This window comes from Equus quagga, chromosome 13, assembly GCF_021613505.1.
Source record: "Equus quagga isolate Etosha38 chromosome 13, UCLA_HA_Equagga_1.0, whole genome shotgun sequence".
NCBI classification, from domain to species: domain Eukaryota; kingdom Metazoa; phylum Chordata; class Mammalia; order Perissodactyla; family Equidae; genus Equus; species Equus quagga.
This window is the reverse complement of record NC_060279.1, coordinates 42,380,204-42,382,760: the sequence shown is the minus strand read 5'-3', so window position 1 is coordinate 42,382,760 and position 2,557 is coordinate 42,380,204.

Genomic DNA, 2,557 nt, shown 5'->3' with positions numbered 1-2,557 from the left:
TTAAAATGTTATTTAATTCAACGCAAATAAAACTTCCTTAATCTCCTACCAGAAGAAAAAATTATGAAGAGAACCGAGCTAAATTTCTCACAAATTTCAACTTGCACACAATATATAGAGAGAACAGTTTCTAGCTGTGAGATGTGGGGCAAATTACTGAATTTCTCTTTGTGTCTTTGTTTCCAAATCTGTGACAATGAGGACTGACTGAGGTGACGTGTGACGCTCTTATCATAGCCCTGGGCACAGAGGCAGTGCTGTATACATGTTAGGCATATTATTATTATTAAATCACTCTGCTAAGCCCAAAGTCAAACCGTCACTCAGCCTGTCCCCTCTCTTTGTCCTTTATCTGTCCTAGTCCTAGAGATACTTTTGGGCAAACATCTACTTATTACATAATCTTTTAAGAGACTTCTTTTTATCCTTGAGACAGTGTCCACGAATTTAGTCTGGTCCTTCACAAGTTGCTGAGGCATAGGAAATTCTCTTCTTTACACAATATTTTCAGACCACCAAGTCCTGGGAGGTGACAGCTGGAGTAAATCTCGTGAGCGCTTTGGTCTGCAGCCACTTCTTAATGGAAAGGACTATTTCTGACCTTCAGTTCACGGCAGTTACAAATGTCAAAGGCGGAACTTTTCCCTCCTCCCAGGCTCCCTTCCCACTCTGCTGTCCTCAGTCCCACCTTCCTGTCCCTCGGCTTGCTTCCTTGTAGATAAGCGACTGCTGATGAGGTGTCACTGGGGGGCACTGAAAAGTCCCTGACCTAAAATATCTTCCTCTGTCCCCTGAGGTGGAGCAAAGGGGCTTCCGCTCCAAATCCAGGACTATAAATACGCCTTTGGGTTAGGACTGTGTGTCACCACAGTCCCTAGATAAACCAACCCTTGGGGGGATGGGGGGAGTGGTGATATTAACCCATTATCTTCCCAAACTCTTTAGGAACACAGGACCAAGACTGAGGATTTTTTTTTTTTTTTTTTTTAATTGGCACTGGGGCCAGCCCCGTGGCTGAGTGGTTAAGTTTGAGTGCTCTGTTGCGGCGGCCCAGGGTTTCACTGGTTCAAATCCTGGGTGCAGACATGGCACCGCTCATCAAGCCACACTGAGGCGGCGTCCCACATAGCACAACCAGAAGAACCTACAACTAAGAATATACAACTATATACCGGGGGGGCTTTGGGGAGAAAAAGGACAAAAATAAAATGTTAAAAAAAGAAAAAAAAAGATTGGCACTGAGCTAACATCTGTTGCCAATTGGTTTTTTTCTTCTTCTTCTCCCCAAAGCCCCCCAGTACATAGTTGTATATTCTAGTTGTGGGTCCTCCTGGCTCTGCTATGTGGGACGCCACCTCAGCATGGCTTGATGAGCAGTGCTAGGTCGGCGCACAGGACTTGAACCTGCGAAACCCTGGGCCACTGAAGGGGAGTGCCCGAACTTAACTACTCCACCACAGGGCCGGCCCCAGAGGATGTTTTAAGAGACACAAACTTGAGGGGCTGGCCCCGTGGCCGAGTGGTTAAGTCCACGCGCTCTGCTGCAGGCAGAGCCCAGTGTTTCGTTGGTTCGAATCCTGGGCGTGGACATGGCACTGCTCATCAAACCACGCTGAGGCAGCGTCCCACATGGCACAACTAGAATGACCCACAACGAAGAATGTACAACTATGTACTGGGGGGCTTTGGGGAGAAAAAGGGAAAAAAAAATAAAATTAAAAAAAAAAAAGAGACACAAACTTGAGGCCTGCAGACAAATCTGCCCAATAGTCATGTTTTATGTGGTGTATGTGGTGTTTTAAAGGGTTTTTTTTGGTGACTTAATATTTTAAAACCAAGGTATTTTATAACTTCTCTTGGGAAACAAAAACACAAAAATAGAAGCTCTAACAACATTCGCCTGCATCCCCACAAAATAACAGGGGTCTCAGGTGTCCCCAGCCAGCTTACCCACTTGCCCATGGGCCTGTTAGCTTGGGTGGAAAAGTCGGGACAGCAGGCCTGGGCAGCTGGAACTCATTTGCTCTATAACATTCCAACCTAAATACGTCTTTTAACCCTACAAATACAAAAAACAAAACATGAATACAAAATATGAAAAAATATAGGTGAGGGGTTGGCCTTGTGGCCGAGTGGTTAAGTTCACGCACTCCAGTACAGCAGCCCAGGGTTTCACCAGTGCGAATCCTGGGCAAGGACATGGTGCTGCTCATCAGGCCACGCTGAGGTGGTGTCCCACATGCCACAACTAGAAGGATCCACAACTAAAAATACACAACTATGTACCGGGGGCTTTGGGGAGAAAAAAGGAAAAATAAAATCTTTAAAAAAAAAATTTAAAAATTAAAAAAAATAAAAAATTTTTAAAATTTTTTATTGAGCTAATGATAGGTTACAATCCCGTGAAATTTCAGTTGTATATTATTGTCTGTCAGTCATGTTGTAGGTGCAACCCTTCACCCTTTGTGCCCACCCCCCACCCCCCCTTTCCCCTGGTAGCCACTAATCTGTTCTCTTTGTCCACAGGTTTAAATTCCTCATATGAGTGGAGTCATAC